Below are 18,271 nucleotides of genomic sequence, written 5' to 3'. Positions count from 1 at the left end.
TTGTAAGACACCCAAAGGCAGTTATAAAAAACACAACATAGATATTGGCAAAAGCAGCATGCCCAAATTGAAAATGAGTGAATAACCTGACAATACATTTAAGTCAGCATCAGAACAAACTTCAACCCCAAAAAGATTCAAAACATTATTAACCACACAAGGTGTATGTAATTTCAAATCGTGCTTGTCACTTCTCAACCAACAGTAACGGCCAACAGCCTTCTTCTGAGGGCCTTAAAAAAATAAAGTAAAGTGGACAGATTCCATTCCTCTAGCTCAGTGTTTCTCAACTCCAGTCCTCAGGACCCCTAACAGTGCATGCTTTCCAGGTGACAAGGGAAATAATTATACCACCTGTGGATCTGTTAGAATGTGTCAGTCAGTAATGAATACACCTGTGCTTAAGCAAGGAGATATGGAAAACATGCACTGTTAGGGGTGCTGAGGACTGGAGTTGAGAAACACTGCTCTAGCTACTTTATCAGCCTAGTTTATGGCACAGACTACTCACCAAAATCCAAATCCAGGACCGGAGCACCAAACAAAAAGTAGAATTTTTCAGAAACAACGTCAAAGAATCTAAGGAGAGTGCAAAAGCAAAACATAAGGCCTATTGGGGTTTCTTTTGGGCCACGTTAAAGATATTACTTAAATATATTACAATGATCCAGGCCACCAAAGCTATAGTGTACTTACTCCTGGGTTTAGTGTGGGAAAACCCAGTAGCAGAGTGTATTTTAGTGTATCTCGAACTGTGTCATTTTTCACCAGAATATTCAATAATATATAGTAATAATATATAGTTCATGTAAAATGACAAATTACACTAAAATTGCTTGATGTTTAAACAGTGAATTACCCTCTTGTAAACAGGTATGTAATCTCTCTTAAAACATATTAAAGATTACTCACTGCAATAATGTCTTCCAAGTGTCCTACAGACAAATGTATCTGCCTGGAATCATGTAGAAAGAGCAGGACTGAAGGAAGGGCACAGCTGCTTCTAAAGAACCATTAAATTGCAAGTCTAGGTGTACATGTCTCATCCTATTTGCTAAGAGCAGCGTACAAGTCTGAACGCTAAATGTTAACACCCCCCCGCGACAAGGATACTATGGTTGAATGACAGGCACACATTTTACTCACAGGTGTAGCTTGACCCGCGAGTGACGTGAGTTCGCCCACACGTGCTCAGAGAAGCAATCACAGAGCAGAGTGTTGGAGAGTCAATTTTGGTGTCCAAGATGACATCTGCTAGCTTCGCAAGAAGAGTGTTGAGAGTGCTGACCGAGGGTATGAACAGCATGTCTCAAATGAGATGAAACTGCGGGCCTACCAAAGGGTCCGCAGGTATCTGTGGTGGCATTTCCAACGCCGGCGTTCTGTGGTTCAGTTGCAGCGCCGGTGGAGTGATCTGCGGTGGCACCAGCCCCAGCTCTTGCAGGAGCTTAGAGAGGAGATTAGGAGACGTGTGTTCTCTGTTATTCGCATTCAATACTGTAATACACATACTTGCTTTACTTTTAGAAAACCTTTCAAAGTTTAACAAACACATGGTCAAACGCAACGATAAATCTGCCTCCTGATTACAAATGTAACTCCCCCTCCAATGCCACATACTTAGGCCCCTGTATCACATTTTAATGGTGGAGCATTTACTTTCATTAATGATTGAGGCCCAACTGCACACCAATGAGGCCTGTTTGGGATTTGATTGGGATTCCTGGCCCCAGCGCTGGGAGGCTGAATTGCTAACCATTAATGCAACGGGCTGACACGAAGTACCAGACACTTACAATATAACAGTGACAGATGTGGCATATTTGAAATATAGTTGCACAGCATTTTTGAGGGCAACGCTCAGAGTTGGCCTAAGCTGTTTTTCACATATTACAAGGCCTTACCCAAGTACGTCCTATAAAATGTCTCCCTAATCTGACACTAATTAGATCGTGCAAATTTATTTTTGGACAAAGAGAAAAAAAATTGTAGCAATTTTAACAGTAATAATGACATTTCAACATGCATAATCCCAAAAGAAACCTTGTTACAGGCCATTTGAAAGTGGGGTGTGTCTGTCCAATTTATTTCCTTTTGGTTAAGTTTTTGTTTAGATCTGTATTAAAATGCATGTTTCACAATGTCAGTTCACATTATTATCAGGGTAGATGTTTATAATTGATAAGCATCCTGAAGATTTAAAAGAAGCTTATGTGTAATATTTATTTCCACAGACCATAGACATCGTGCCCGCCAATAACAGGCATTGGAGAAGTCGTCAGAGGAGGCGGCGGAGGAGGCGCAAGAGGAGGCGAATGAGACGCAAGAGGAGGCGGAGGAGGCGCCAGCATTGGAGGTGGAGGAGGTGACTGCCACACAGCCAGTGTTGGAGGGGACAATGGGTGAATGTAAGTATTGTAATTAAAGCCTTTTCCGAATTGGATTCCTTTTGAGATGCATTGTAGTTGTGCCTACATTAGAATTTACCACATGCCATTTTCCCAACAGCTAGTTATCCATTCCACAATTTTCAACCATGATGGCCATAATATTAATTTTTGTGGGTTGAAGTAAACCCCCAGCCACCAGACAAATGTGTATTTATAAAAACATCTTACAACCAAAAGTATTAATCCTCTGTCTAATACTGTGTTTAGCATACCATTAACCTTTTCCAACAATGTAAAGTTATGTAACACTTCATGGCTCTGGTGATCTCATCAAATGAGATAAACAAAGTACACCCTTTTGAAGTAATATATATATTATATTATATATAATATATGCTCCAGTACCGCCGAACGTCACTAGAGAAAATCTCGCTCCCTGGCTGACTTCCTCCACTCTAAATTCATCCTTTCATCCTACAGCTCTGCCCTCTCTCTCGCCAAACAATATTTCTTCAAATCCCTCATCTCTTCCCAGTCCTCTAACCCCCGCCGCCTCTTCGCCACCTTCAGCACTCTCCTGGCCCCCTCCCCTCCCCCCCTCCTCCCTGACTGCCTCCGACTTCGCCTCCTTCTTCTCCTCTAAAATCGAGGCCATCCGACTTGAAATCTCCTCCACTCTCTCTTCTACCCCTCCCACTCTTCCGTCCTCCCCCCCTAAACACCTTCCCCTCCACTCCTTCTGCCCCACCACGGGCGAGGAAGTCCACTCTCTCATTTCTTCCTCCCCCCCTACTACCTGTTCCCTGGATCCCATCCCCTCTCACCTTCTTCGCTCCCTTTCCCTCATCACCTGCTCCCACCTCGCTCACCTCTTTAATCTCTCCCTCTCCTCCGGCATCTTCCCCTCCTCCTTCAAACATGCTCTCGTATCCCCCATTCTTAAGAAGCCAAATCTCGACCCCACTTCTGTCTCAAACTATCGCCCCATATCTCTTCTCCCCTTTGCCTCCAAAATTCTCGAGAGGCAAGACTGCAGCCGTCTCACCTCTTACCTTTCTGAACACTCCCTCCTTGATCCTCTCCAGTCTGGTTTCCGCCCCCTTCACTCCACTGAAACTGCCCTGGCTAAAGTCACCAATGACCTCCTCTCTGCTAAAGCCAGGGGCCACTGCTCCCTTCTCATCTTACTTGATCTCTCTGCAGCCTTCGACATCGTTGACCACCCCCTCCTCCTCCACACCCTCCAGTCTTTCGGCCTCTCTGGCCCTGTCCTATCCTGGTTCACCTCTTACCTCACTGACCGATCCTTTTCTGTCATCACCACTGACTCTCTCTCCTCCTCGTCCACCCTTCCAGTCGGGGTCCCCCAGGGCTCTGTTCTGGGCCTCTTACTCTTCTCCCTATACACCTCCTCCCTGGGTGAACTCATCAGCTCCTTCGGCTTCAACTACCACCTTTACGCTTACGACACTCAACTATACCTCTCCTCTCCTGATCTCTCTCCCTCCCTCCTCTCTAGGGTGTCCGCCTGCCTCTCCGCCATCTCCTCCTGGATGTCCGCTCGATTCCTCAAACTCAACCTCGCCAAAACCGAGCTGATAGTTTTTCCTCCCCCTCATACCTCATCCCCGCCGACCTTTCCATCATTGTCGACAACTCCTCTATCTCCTCTGTCCCCCAACTTCGCTGCCTTGGTGTCATCCTCGCCTCCTCTCTCTCCTTTGGCCCCCACATCCTCTCTCTTGCTAAATCCTGCCGCTTCCAGCTGCGTAACATTGCTCGCAACCGGCCCTTTCTCTCCCAAGATGCCACCAAATGCCTTATTCACTCTCTGATCATCTCCTGCTTGGACTACTGCAACCTCCTCCTTACTGGCCTCCCCCTCTCTCATCTCGCTCTCCTTCGATCTGTACTTAACGCAGCCGCTAGGCTTATCTTCCTTTCTCGCCGCTCCTCTTCTGTCTCCCCCCCTCTACCAATCCCTCCACTGGCTCCCCTTCCCCTACAGAATTCTGTTCAAGCTTCTCACACTTACATACAAGGCCCTCGCCAACGCCACAGCACCCTACATCTCCACACTCCTATCTATTCACGCTCCATCTCGCCCTCTCCGATCTGCCAATGACCGTCGCCTATCTTCCCCCCTGATCACCTCCTCCCACGCGCGTATCCAAGACTTCGCCCGCGCTGTCCCGCTCCACTGGAACAAGCTCCCTCCCTCCATCAGGACTTCCCCTAACCTGCCCAGTTTCAAACGGGCTTTAAAAACCCACCTTTTTCTTAAAGCCTTCCAGTCTCCCACTTAACTACCTACCTTATCCTCTGCCTCTCCCCCTTCTTTCCCCTTCCCTGGCTCCGTCCCTCTACTCTCCCTCTCTCCCCTGTGTTTCTCCGTCTGTCCACCCCTCCCCTTAGATTGTATGCTCCTCTGATCAGGGCCATCTCTCCTCCTGCTTCCACCACTTCTAACTCTGCTCTCCAGCTACTTTGCCCTCCTCCCTCCTCTGGGGGTCTCCCTGTCTTCCGTGCCCTCCTTTTGGGCCCCGTCATTTGCGGATACTCCCCCCGCCCTCACAAGCTGTACATTGAGCTTACTGAGTTACTGTGCTTCATGTTTACTGTACTGTGCTGTCTTACCTTGTATTGTAATTCGTTTTTATCCCTGTACGGCGCCACGGACACCTTGTGGCGCCCTATAAATAAAAATTAATAATAATAATAATATATGTTTGTACAATTAGCTAAATATGTTGTTTTTTTTTCCTTTTTTTTTTTACAACAGCTCAAGAAGACACCCAGGCTGGCGGTGAAATCCCACAAACCCAAGATGAGAGCATCGTCGATATTTTAAAATATCAGCGAAAAATGAAAAAGTACTCTAAATTGATTAAAAAAAAGAGCCAAATTAGTTACTGGAATCAAAAATTATAATGTTTTATTTTATATTATTACAGTTTAAAAATTTTGAAAACTAAACAAATTTGGGGGTAAATGTATCAAAGTGCGAGTTTGCCAGCGTGTTTAAATCGCCGCAAATCGCTTACGCAATTAACGTATCGCATTGCGCATGCGCTACGCTACTTGCGTAACCTGTAATACAGTAATATGTGATTTCCCCACTAGTGTGGGAAAATACCATAATACAGTACTTAGCTCTTACGCAAACAGCGTAAGAGCATTGCAAAACGGACCTCCTACTAGGTAGGAGGGGTTTGCGGCGGCTCCTGGCTTTTATTTTTTTTTACTTCAATCAAGACTAAAGAATCGGGAAATTACAAATATGTGCCCCTTCTGGGTGAAGTGTTCCAGTTGGCACAGATTCGTTTATGGAGGTACAAATGGCTGGGACTGGGGAAAGCCGGCAAGATGGATGTACAAATAATAAGGGACATTGGATCAAGAAAGAAGACATCATCGGTAAGTATTTGTTTTTTTTTATTTTTAATAAATAGTTGTGGTTTAAAAGAGGCTGGTTAGTGTCTTTATTGTGGGTTTTATTATTTTTAATAAATATGTGTGGTTTGTATGAGGGTGTTGTTGTTTTGTTAACTTTTTTCTTTGTGGAACTACAGGGCCCAGCAAGCCAGGAATGTCAGGGCATGTTGGCACTTGTGGTTCTCCAAGTGCCAACATGCCCTGGCTGCCATGGGTATGCTGGTGCTTGTAGTTATACAAGCACCAGCATGGCCACACTGTTTTTGGCAACCTGGCTGGCTGGGACTTGTAGTTCCACAAACAAAATTGGTGTCAGGTTTTTTTTTTTAACCATTTAGCGCCGTATTACCCTACTACCCACAGCCCAGGGGTAGTAGGAAGAGCCCTAGTGCTATCAGCACTGGGCTGGTTCTTTCTAGGGGGGGCCCGCTAATTTTTTTCAGCGGAGCCCACTCCCTAGGGAATCCAGCCCAGCACTGAACAGTCTAGGGTTGGTTAGTCATTATGGCAGGGGGACCCCTGCCGCGCGTCCCCCTGCCATAATGACGCCAACCCTGGCTGGTTTGCCTAGTGCTGGTAAAGTGAAAATCGGGGGGACCCCACACAAATTTTTTCCCCGATTTTCACGGGACCAGCACTAGTCAGGCAGCACTAGGGTTAAGCATAAATAGCGGGGGGACCTCACGCTTTTTTTTTTTTAAACTTTTATCTGTTCTTTAACTTTTTAACACTGCCAGGGCAGTGTAACAGTGATGTGTTGATACAACACGCTGCTATCAAGCAGCGTGTTGTATCTGGCGTGTTTAGAAGCAAACTCTCCTGAGTTTGCTAACTCGCAGCTTCATACATTGTAGACTTGTATAGCTGCAGTGGCAAACAGTGGTGAGTTTGATCTCTGGCGATTTTGCAAGTAGCGATTTTGACAGAAGCAGAACTCTGGCGATTTTGTATGAAAACTCAGCTTCATACATCGGCTAGTTTCAACTCTCCTGAGAAAATCGCTGGAGTTGCAAACTCGCAGCTTGATACATTTACCCCTTAGTGTGTGCTTCTTTATTAATATATTACAATTGCTCAACATGTGGGTATTAGGACAATAAATAATGTACATTTCAGATACATTGTTTTGTTTCTACTACCTCATCATTCACAAATTTATACTGAACTCAGAAGGCAATGGGCAAGAATTAAACTCATGACCCCAGCACTGGAAGGGAGAGGTACTACACATTAAGCCACTATGCAGAGCCGGTATTGGCTGCAGTGTTTTTCTTTACAAGTTGGGGATATAACATACAAGCATGAGATGTTGAAAAAAGTTTCCAAGTTTATAATTGTATTTCCCAAAAAACAACCAAGGCTCTCAAACAACAACACCTTTCCCCTACAAAAGGTAGTCCAATCGTAGTAATATCATACACATAAAGTGCTCTGGGGGCCTGATTCATTAAGGAAGGTAAATGGCAAACCAAATTAACATCTTCACAAAACCATCAGGGATTGAAAGGGGAGGTAATTGCTATATAGAAGGTCTGAATAAAATAAAAAAAACATAAACTTAGAATGTCACACAAACATGGAAGAGAACATACAAAGTACACATATATAAGGGAATGGTTAGTAATTGAACTCAGGACCCCAGTGCAGGTAGGAAGTAAGTGTGAGTGACTAAACCAATGTGCTGCTGGACTGTGGTCTGCATTGATGTTTTTTAAAGCTGAGTACATACCATAACACATACAAGCCGTAGATGTAGAAAAAACAAGGATTCAAGACAATGTGGCATTTTAGTCCAAGAAAGTCCCCTAAAAACAAGCCACCACCCTCTGAGTCTTAGGCCCTTTCATAGTAATACATGTCAGCATGCACAGAGTAATGTGAATGTGACCTGTGGGTCATCTAACTTTTTGAAAGTAAAACATTGTAATAAATTCTAAATGCACCTTGCCCTAAAGTGGCATTTGAGGGGAGATACATCTAAAATAGGAGGACAGATTTATCATTGTGGTAGAGCATGTAGTAGATCACATTTGTAGGACAGAGTAAACATCAAGCAAACAAGTGTTTGTGTGTTACATGAAAATAAACCATTACTTTATCTAAATACAATCCTAATTCTAGACCATTCAAAAAACACACATAAGCTGGTTTTTGAAAAGTTCCTGTTTTGTTCCTTTCATTAACGAATACTGGCCTTAAGCTGCACTCAGATGCTACGGCCATGTTTGGTATTCGTTCTACCCACTAAGGTACCTATTAGGCTCTTACCCGCTAGCTCCGGCGCGCCGTACTTCTGGGTAGTCCCAGGGGGTGATCACATGACCAAGGGCCGGGGAATTCAAATATCTATTTCAGTCTGCTCTGACACACTATCTGTGTCAGAGCAACATGTTCTCAGCGTCTGGCTTCCTCTCCCTGTGCTTTCTTCCGCTATGTGCTCCTTTGTGCTTTGCCTGCTTGATTCCTGTGTACCGACCCGGCTATTGTTTCCTGGCTATTCTCAAGTCACATCCCTGGCACCGCGGACCAGATTGATTCCTGTGTACCAACCCGGCTATATTCTCCAGGATATCACGGTTAGTGAGTTTCTTACTGCTAACACCTCGTTGCGTTATATCTACCTTGCCTGTCCATCTCATAGAGCTTTATCCTTACATCAGTAGGCTAACCTACGGTTCTCCGGCAGCTAAAACCATCCTGCCTTGCAGCGGTTCTTGGAGAAGACCGGGAGGGCCTTTAGACTCCGCGCCCTGGAAGGCCGGCACTAATACTGACTAAGGTAACTCCTGAATTGTAACAGTTTGCTCTGGCCCCCCTATCTATGTGATGGACGGATCTGGTGATCCCTCTGCCAGGGAGTTACTGGAGCATTTTGCTGTTTGGGTGGAAGAGCAAGAGAAGAACCAGGCACAGTTACTTGAGTTTCTCCAGAGTATGTTTGCACGTTTGGATACTCTTCAAAATACTCTCTCGGCTCAGGCAGCTGCACCTGCTCCTCCACCTTCTCCTCCTCCGCAACCTATTCCCTCCCAGGTTAGTTCTGCCGCCCTAGTTCCTGCAACTTCTCAGCTTCGCATCCCTAATCCCCCCAAATTCGATGGGGACCCCAAGGCCTGCCACGGATTTTTAATTCAGTGTGTCATACAGTTCGAACTTCAGCCCGGGAACTTCCCTACGGAGAAGACTAAAGTGGCATACATCATCTCCCTGCTGTCCGGTCAAGCTCTAGCCTAGGCATTTTCCCTATGGAAGCGTAATGATCCTATTGTACAGAATTGTGCCACCTTTCTGGAGACCTTCAGATGAATTTTTGACGAGCCAGGACGTGTTTCCAGCGCTGCCTCCGGCATTTTCCGTCTTCGCCAAGGCTCCCTTACTCTAGGCCAGTACGCCCTTCAGTTTCGTACTCTGGTGGCCGAAATTCACTAGAATAATGAGGCCCTTGTGGATACCTTTTGGCAAGGGTTATCCGACCACATCATGGACGGACTAGCAGGTCGAGAGCTCCCAACTTCCTTAGACACATTCGTTTGTCTGGGCAACCAGATTGATATTCGGTTTCGTGTCGCTCCCAGGAGAAGGAGAATTTCCGTCGTCCTGCTTTTCATCTGGCCCCCCGTTTCCAGAGCCCGTGGTACCGGAGGAGGGGCCTATGGAACTAGGTAGAGCGCGCCTCTCTCAGGAGGAGAGGGAGAGGCGATTTAAGAATCGTCTATGCCTGTATTGCAGGGAACCCAGACACTTGCTGAGCAATTGTGTTAAGCGACCGTGAAACGACCAAGCCTAACTGACAATGGAGAGGCCAGGTTAGGTGTATTTATTTCTTCTCCAGTGAATTCCAGATTTTCTGTCCAAGGCTCTTCTATTATTCACTGACAATCGGCTTTCTCTTCCTGCACTCATGGACTCTGGGGCAGCAGGGAACTTCCTAAGAGCTGATGTGGTTGGGAAGTTATCTTTACCTACGCTACTATGAGACCCCCCGATTGCCATCACGGTCATTGATGGAAGCCGTATTACAGGAGGATCTATTAAGAAGCGTACAATCAAACTATCCCTCTGCATTGGAGCTCTACATACTGAGAATATTTCCTTGCTAGTTATTCCCGAGGCTATTAATCCTCTGATACTCAGTCTTCCTTGGCTCAGACTTCATTCCCCCACCTTGGATTTGCACAAGCCTGAGGTTCTTGCCTGGGGCGCGGCTTGTCATTCTCGTAGTCTTGCCAAGATTAAAAGGCCCCTTACAGTAAGCCCTCCTTCACTCCCTACGTCCTCTATCATCCCTTCTCACTATAGTTCTTTTTCAGATGTATTTTGTGAGAAAGAGGCTTCCAAGTTACCTCCTCACAGGCCTTTGGATTGCGCTATTGAGCTGCTGCCGGATAAATTGCCACTCAGAGGACGGGTTTACCCATTGTCTCTACCTGAATCAAACTCCATGCCCCTTTATATTAAAGAAACGGGGCTTTATTCGCAAATCCTCCTCCCCGGCGGGGGCCGGCTTCTTCTTTGGTAAAAAGAAGGACGGTGGTCTATGTCCCTGTATAGATTATCGTGGGCTTAATGTCATTACTGTAAAAAACAAATATCCCTTGCCTTTGATTTCGGAGATTTTTGATAGAATTAAGGGGGCTAATATCTTTTCTAAACATGACCTTAGGTGTGCCTACAATTTCATTTGCATCAAGCAAGGGGATGAGTGGAAAACTGCTTTTAATACTCACGATGGACATTTCGAATACTTAGTTTTGCCCTTTGGGCTTTGCAACGCTCCCGCAGTTTTTCAAAATTTCATCAACTAAATTTTTCAGGATTTCCTATATCGGTTTGTGGTGATTTACCTGGATGATATTCTGATTTTTTTCTCCTGATATCATTTTGCATCATGATCATGTTTCCCTGGTGCTTGAACGCCTGCGCCTACATCATCTATTCTGTAATTTGGATAAATGTGTCTTTGAGAAGGATCATCTTCCCTTTCTTGGTCATGTGGTTTCTGGTTCCCGGTTATGCATGGATCCTGAGAAGTTGAAGGCAGTTTCTGAGTGGCCTCAGCCGATGGGACTCAAGGCGATCCAGTGTTTCATCGGGTTCGCTAATTACTATCGACACTTCATCAAAGGCTTCTCTTCAGTGATTGCACCTATTGCTGCCTTAACCAAGAAATCCGCCAATGCGAGACTCTGGCCACATGAGGCAGTGAGGGCCTTTTCTTCCTTAAAGAAAGCCTTGACCTCAGCCCCTATTTTACATGAACCAGATCCCACCTTTCCGTTTTTTTCCTCGAGGTCGATGCATCCTCCATTGAGTTGGGGCTATCTTGTCACAAAAAGACTCATCTGGGAGATATTCTCTGTGTGGCTTCTTTTCCCATAAGCTGTCTGCTGCAGAGAAGAATTATGGCATTGGGGACAGGGAACTTCTTGCCATAAAATTAGCCCTGGAAGCATGGAGACATCACTTGGAAGGAGCCATGTTCCCGATAACGATATTTACAGATCACAAGAACCTTCTATATTTGCACTCAGCATCTTGCTTAAATCCCTGTCATGCCAGATGGTCCTTGTTCTTCTCCCGCTTCGATATGATCATCACTTTCAGACCAGGATCGAAGAATAAAAAGGCGGATGCCCTTTCGCGTTCCTTCGACTCCATGGATGCTGTAGAGGAGGCTCCTAGGCCTATCTTGGATCCAGAATGTATTTTAGCTACCACTTCTACTCACTTAGCGATTCCTCGTGGGAAGACCTTTGTTTCTCCTCATCTACGGTCCAAACTCCGCAAGTGGGCTCATGCCTCTCGATGCTCTGGTCATTCAGGTGTCAAGAAAACGTTGGAATTCGTTTCTCATAGTTATTGGTGGCCGTCTATACACTCGGACATTCGGGATTTTGTTGCGGCATGTTCCACTTGTGCTCAGAACAAGGTTCCTCGACAGGCCCCCTATGGATTTTTACAGCAGTTGCCTATTCCCGACCGCCCATGGAGTTATCTCTCCATGGATTTCATTACAGATTTACCTCCTTCCAAAGGTTTCTCCATGGTATGGGTCGTCACGGACCGCTTTTCTTGGGCTGCTCACTTCGTACCCTTGAAGGGTCTACCTTCTGCTCCCGTCCTGACGCAACTTTTAATAAAGGAGATCTTCCGCCTCCATGGCTGTCCGGATGTAATTGTCTCTGATCGCAGAACTCAGTTCGTGGAAAGATTTTGGAGAGCTTTTTCTCGTGTCTGTGGGATCAAGATTAATTTTTCATCTGCCTACCATCCCCAAACTAATGGTCTGACTGAGAGGACCAACCAGGAACTTGAGAAATTCCTCAGATGCTTTATTTTAGCAAAACATGATGACTGGGTTGATTTGTTACCTTGGGCGGAATTTGCCCACAATAATCACTCTCACGACTCTACCTCTGTATCCCCCTTTTTCGCTCTCCAAGGATTCCATCCTAAAATTCCTCCATTTAATGATCTACCCACTGTCAGGCGCCATCCTGCTGCCTCCTCAGGACGGCCGCCTGCGTTATCATCCCGCATGTCTGGTTGCTTAGCAACCAGACACGGAAGTCTCCGTCGCCCGGCACGGCCGTCTGAGCATGCGCCTCCCATTGCTAGGCAACGGGACGCTATTGGATAGCACAACAGTGCTAATTAAGCTGCCGCTCATTATAGTTGATGGGACACTATTGGATAGCGCAGTAGCGCTAATTAGTTGCCGCCCATTACAGTTATTGGTGCCCTGGGCTTTATAGGCACTTCCTGCCCTGACCCCTGTGCCAGAGTATCAGGTCTTCCTGCCTCCAGCATATTGTGTGTGTACCAGTATCCTACTTTGTTCCTGACTATTCCAGTGCTGCCTGTGACCTTTTGACCCGGACCATTTGACCTTCTCTATTGGATTCTCCCTCTGTACTGCGCTACATGAACGTTTTCGACCCGGCTTGTCTCACCATTCTTCTGGATATCCCTGTGTACCGTGAACTACCAGAACGTTGCTGACCCGGCTTGTCTGACACCTCCTTGTATCTCGCTGTTGACACGTGGAAGGACCGCGACCTGCGTGTCCCTGCAGTGAAGTCCATACTTCCCTGCGGGGGTTCCTGGTGAAAACCAGGGGCACGTTAGACTCTGCACCTTCTTCCGAGTTGCGCCAACAATAGCAGGTACGCATATAGTTGTGACAGTATACTCTGGCCATGACAACTGAAGAGTCTGGTGAACCGTCGGCTCGGGACTTACTCCTGCACCTGGCTCAGAGTGTGGAACACCAGGAAGCAGCCCAGGCGCCTCTTCTGCAATGTGTCCAAGGCATTGCAACCCGTTTTGATGCATTACAGGGGTCCTTACCCACTACACCAGCCATAACCTCTTCTACGTCTGCATCTTGCAGTGTGGTTACGGTATCTACAGCAGCCTCCTGTATACACATCCTGGCACCCGAAAAGTTTGACGGAGATCCCAAAAAATGCAGGGGTTTTTTGAACCAATGCGCCATTTTGAGTGTAACCCAGAAGCCTTTCCATCAGAACGCACCAAAGTGGCCTTTCTTATCTCCCTCCTCAGTGGTCAAGCTCTTGCCTGGGCCTCACCGTTATGGGAACGTGGGGATCCCCTCCTTAGCAGCTCAGAGACTTTCATCGAAGCATTTAGAAGAGTCTTTGACGATCCCGGGAGAGTCGCCTCTGCATCTACTGGTTTGTTAAACCTACGTCAAGGGCACCTGTCTGTGGGGCAATACGCGGTTCAATTCCGGACCCTGGCTTCTGAGTTAAAATGGAACAATGAAGCACTGGTGGCAACCTTCTGGCAGGGTCTGGTCGACCGAATTAAAGATGAACTGATTTCCAGAGAACTTCCGGCTGATCTAGATTCCCTCATCTCAATGTGCATCAAGGTGGACTTGCGCTACCAGGAGCGCACGCAAGAACGCACCTCTGGCAAACGGTTCTTACCTCGGCTAGCGCCTCAGTTTCAAAACCTCATCTTACCAGTGGATGAACCTATGCAATGAGGATGTTCTAAATTGTCCCTGGAGAAAAGAGAGAGACGCTTCAAACAACGTCTGTGTCTTTATTGTGGAGATCCGGGACACCTTCTAAGAGTTTGCCCCAAGAGACCGGGAAACTCTTCCTCCTAAACGGTGGCGGGGAGAGTCCACTGTTGCTCCCTACTTCAGAGATTCTCCAGAATTCCTTATGGCTGTCATCCTGAGCACCCCTAAAGGTACCTTCTCCACCATGGCCTTTGTGGACTCCGGCTTCTCCGGGAACTTCATTTCGGCAGATCTTGCCTCGCAGCTCCAAATACCCTTAAAGACCTTGCCTCAACCGTTATCCTTGACGGCAGTCGACGGTAGTCGTGTCACTCACGGTTTCATCTCCTCCGTGACATCTCCTGTTCGGTTGATGGTAGGAGCACTTCATAGCGAGATGATCCAACTTTTGGTGTTACCTAAGTCCATTAACCCCCTCATCTTGGGGCTACCGTGGTTAAGGATACATTCTCCCCAAATGGATTGGGGCCGCGCTCAAGTGAATGCGTGCGGTTCAGGATGTCGTCTTAAATGTTTGTCCAAAGTCTTGCCTCCGAAATCTCAAGTTATGGCTCATTCCAAGTTAACCAGTATTCCTGCTGCTTATATGAAATTCCAAGATGTATTCAGCAAGACTGAAGCAGAGACCCTGCCTCCTCATCGTCCCTGGGATTGCGCTACCGTATTGTCTCCTAACCAACCGATCCCCAAAGAACGGACTTATCCGTTATCTCGTCCTGAGACGTCAGCCATGTCCCAATACATCGCAGAGAACTTAAAACGGGGAGTAAGTCCACTTCCCCAGCTGGTGCAGGCTTTTTCTTCGTCAAGAAGAAAGATGGGTCGCTTCGGGCGTGTATTGATTATTGTTCTCTCAATCGCATCACCGTCAAAAATCGATATCCACTACCTCTCATCTCTGACCTCTTTGATAGACTCAGTGGATCTCAAATTTTTTCTAAACTAGACCTCCGTGGGGCCTACAATTTGATTTGCATCAAGAAAGGTGACGAATGCAAGACGGCCTTTAACACCAGAGATGGGCACTTTGAGTAACTGGTGATGCCCTTCGGCCTCGGCAACGCCCCAGCTATCTTCCAAACATTCGTCAACGACATCTTTCAAGATTTGTTGTACACTTCTGTGGTAGTCTATTTAGACGACATATTAATATTCTCTAAGGATTTGGAAACCCATCAGGAACAAGTAAAGGAGGTCCTACGCAGACTCCGGGAGCACCATCTCTACTGCAAGTTAGAGAAGTGTGTATTCAAAGTAACTCAAGTACCATTTCTGGGCTTCATTGTGTCGGGTCAAGGTCTATGTATGGATCCCTCCAAGGTGACGGCTATCCTGAGTTGGCCTCAACCACAAGGAATTAAAGCTATCCAAAGGTTTATTGGCTTTGCTAACTATTATCGCCAATTTATTCCAGGATTCTCCTCCATCATTGCACCAATCACTGCCTTAACCCAGAAGGCTGCAAATCCTAGGGTTTGGTCCCCTGAGGCCACTTCTGCCTTTACAAGATTAAAAAAGGCGTTCTTTTCAGCCCCTGTTCTTTCCCAGCCAGACCAGGAACAACCCTTCTTTCTGGAAGTGGATGCATCCTCTGTAGGCATTGGAGTTGTGCTGTTTCAAAAATCTACTTCTGGTTTGCACGACCCATGTGGGTTTTTCTCCAGACGATTTCTTCCTAGTGAATACAATTACGGAATTGGGGATAAGGAGTTGTTGGCCATCAAGTCTGCCCTGAAGGAGTGGCGACATCTGTTGGAGGGGGCCATACATCCTGTCACCGTGTTTACTGACCATCGGAACCTAGTTTTCATTCAGGAGGCACGTTGCCTTAACCCACGGCAAGCCCGGTGGGCATCCTTTTTTGCCCGACACTGACACTCATGTTTTGTCCTGGTACTAAGAATGGACGTGCGGATGCATTATCTCGCTCATTTGACGATTCGGATGGCCTAAAACCTTTGGTTCCTCAGCATATCATTGATCCTTCTAAGATTGTAGCTCTCACTAGAACTAAGCCATCCTCACCCCCCCCAGGTCGGTCTTTTGTAGAACCCCACCTTCGGCTCAAGACTTTACAGTGGGCTCATTCATCTCGCATTGCCGGTCATGCTGGAATAAAAAAAGACCACAGCATTACTGTGTCGTCGTTTCTGGTGGACTACTGTACGTTCGGATATATGCAAATTTGTGGCCTCTTGTACTACCTGTGCCCAACACAAAACTTCTAGGAGAGCTCCGGCAGGATTACTCTGTCCACTTCCTATTCCTAATGCTCCCTGGGAAAGTGTGGCCATGGATTTCATCACAGATCTACCCTCCAGTGCAGGTTTCACCACTATCTGGGTGGTCATTGATCGCCTCTCTAAAATGGCACACTTTATTCCTCTAACTGGATTGCCTACGGCCGGACGTCTTGCAGATATCTTTATCAAAGAGATATTCAAGTTACATGGCTGCCCTAAGGAGATTATTTCGGACCATGGAGTCCAATTCACCTCCCGATTCTGGAGATCCTTTTGTCGCAAGTTGAGTATTGAGTTAAAGTTCTCATCGGGGTATCACCCCCAAACAAATGGGCAGACGGAGCGGATCAACCAGGATCTGGAGACTTTCCTTCGATGTTTTACTTCTGACAACTAGAACAAGTGGTCTCAATTTCTTCCTTGGGGGGAATTCTCCCATAACCAACATGTTCATGTATCCACAGGGTTTTCCCCGTTCTTCATTGTGTATGGAAACCATCCTGCCTATCCAGATCCCTTTCCTGTATCTCCCTCTTCAGTGCCAGCCGTAGATACCCTCTATCGAAAGTTTGCGCTCATCTGGGCCAAGACTAAGACGCGTTACTCAAAGCCACACAGCATCACAAAATTTTTGCAGACCGCCATCGTAGGGCCACTCCTCTTCTGAAAATAGGGGACCAGGTGTGGTTATCCACCAGGGACTTGAAACTAAAAGTTCCTTCAATGTCCCTTACACCATCCTGCAGGTCATCAATCCTGTGTGCTTCAAGTTGAAATTGCCTCCTTCTCTAAAATGTTATAACACTTTCCACGTATCCTTACTGCGACCATTGGTACTCAATGAATTCTTTCGACCTCCTTGTCGGCCCCCACCAGTACAAACTTCTGCCGGAACATAATTTGAGATCAGTCGGATCTTGACCTCTCGTACTCTTCATGGTAAACAACAATATCTCATCCATTGGAAAGGATACGGTCCAGAGGAAAGATCATCGGTGGAAAAGCAAGATCTCCATGCTCCTAATTCTTAAAGAATTTCTTCAAACTAGAGGAGAGGGAAGAAGATGAGGGTATACTGTCAGGCGCCGTCCTGCTGCCTCCTCAGGACGGCTGCCTGCGTCATCATCCCACACGTCTGGTTGCTTAGCAAGTCTCCGCTGCCCGGCGCGGCCATCTGAGCATGCGCGTCTGGTTGCTATTGGATAGCACAGCATTGCTAATTAAGCTGCCGCTCATTATAGTTGACGGGACACTATTGGATAGCGCAGTAGTGCTAATTAGTTGCCGCCCATTACAGCTATTGGTCCCCTTGGCTTTATAGGCACTTCCTGCCCTGACCCCTGTTCCAGAGTATCAGGTATTCCTGCCTCCAGCATATTGTGTGTGTACCAGTATCCTACTTTGTTCCTGACTATTCCAGTGCTGCCTGTGACCTTTTAACCCGGACCGTTTGCCCCCCCTATTGGATTCTCCCTCTGTACTGCGCTACATGAACGTTTTCGACCCGGCTTGTCTCACCATTCTTCTGGATATCCCTGTGTACCGTGAACTACCAGAACGTTGTCTGACACCTCCTTGTATCTCGCTGTTGACTCGTGGAAGGACCGCGACCTGCGTGTCCCTGCAGCGAAGTCCATACTTCCTTGCGGGGGTACCAGGGGCACGTTAGACTCCGCACCTTCTTCCGAGTTGCGCCAACAATAGCAGGTACGCATATAGTTGTAACACCCACATCCGGAGTCCCTGCGGTAGATACCCTTTTTCAAGATTTCTCTTCTAGGTGGAATATAATAAGATGCAGACTGCTTCACACCTCTGCCGCTAGTAAGAAAGCTTTTGATAAAAGAAAGAGACCGTCTCACTTACTCTCCCCTGGTGACAATGTATGGCTGTCTACGCGTAATCTTAGCCTGTTCCTTCAAAAAAATTTGCCCCCCAATTTATTGGTCCCTTCAAGACCTCTGAAGTTATCAATCCGGTAGCCTTCAGGTTAAAACTACCTCCTACTTTAAGGATTCCCAATGTTTTTCACATATCTCTTCTCAAGCCACTTATCTTCTAAAAAACCGCCTACTGCCATTTCTACACAAAATCAGGAATTTGAGGTCAAAGAGATTCTAAACTCTCGCATTTCCAGAGGTTCCTTA

This window comes from Mixophyes fleayi, chromosome 2, assembly GCF_038048845.1.
Source record: "Mixophyes fleayi isolate aMixFle1 chromosome 2, aMixFle1.hap1, whole genome shotgun sequence".
NCBI lineage: Eukaryota > Metazoa > Chordata > Amphibia > Anura > Limnodynastidae > Mixophyes > Mixophyes fleayi.
The sequence above is the reverse complement of the archived record's forward strand: the minus strand, read 5'-3'. Positions refer to the sequence as shown.